The sequence below is a fragment of the Penaeus monodon genome, chromosome 23 (assembly GCF_015228065.2).
Source record: "Penaeus monodon isolate SGIC_2016 chromosome 23, NSTDA_Pmon_1, whole genome shotgun sequence".
In the NCBI taxonomy this organism is placed as follows: Eukaryota; Metazoa; Arthropoda; class Malacostraca; order Decapoda; family Penaeidae; genus Penaeus; species Penaeus monodon.
The window spans coordinates 16,165,678-16,166,212 of NC_051408.1; the positions used below are offsets into that span (position 1 = coordinate 16,165,678).

Below are 535 nucleotides of genomic sequence, written 5' to 3' on the forward strand. Positions count from 1 at the left end.
CACACTAAAGTTGTAGGAGCCGTCGTTGCCCAGACTGGAACAAGAGAGGCGGCGGTCACAACGGGCGGCCGGAGGGAGCGCCATTCGGCCTCATCTGCGATTCTCTTTCCCGCCGGACGCAGCCCGACCCTTGCCAACTGGAGCGCGGCGCGTTAGACATGCATAGAAAACTGTCCACTTAAAGCAATTAGAATATTTCATTGTGCTTTTTAGAATCCACGCTAATTAGGCAACATTAATATTTCACTGAGGATGAAGTCATGTGCCTGTAAATACCAACTTTGGTTGACGTATGTCTGTTTAGATGTTAAACCCTTGTATATATGCACGTACATAAATCTACATATATATGCCGCATGTAGAGTAGTAATGTGCATCTGCTTAACATACACGCCACATGTATATGTATATATAAAAATGTCGCTATGTACCTATGAAGAAGTACACCCTGTATAAATCAACATATCATTTTGCATTCTGTGTTAGGTGTCCGTGTAAAGAAATACCATAATGTAGAAAGAGATGGAGTAAGCTC

The 535-nt window shown here is 43.2% G+C and overlaps 1 long non-coding RNA gene across 1 annotated transcript in view; it reads right to left on the reverse strand.

The window, feature by feature from the left end:
* The window catches only part of LOC119587825, a 4,309-nt gene continuing 3,774 nt past the window's right edge, over positions 1–535 (reverse strand). Inside the window, exon 4 of the long non-coding RNA XR_005230023.1 lies at positions 1–34. This is a non-coding gene — a long non-coding RNA (uncharacterized LOC119587825). The remainder of the gene's footprint in view (positions 35–535) is intronic.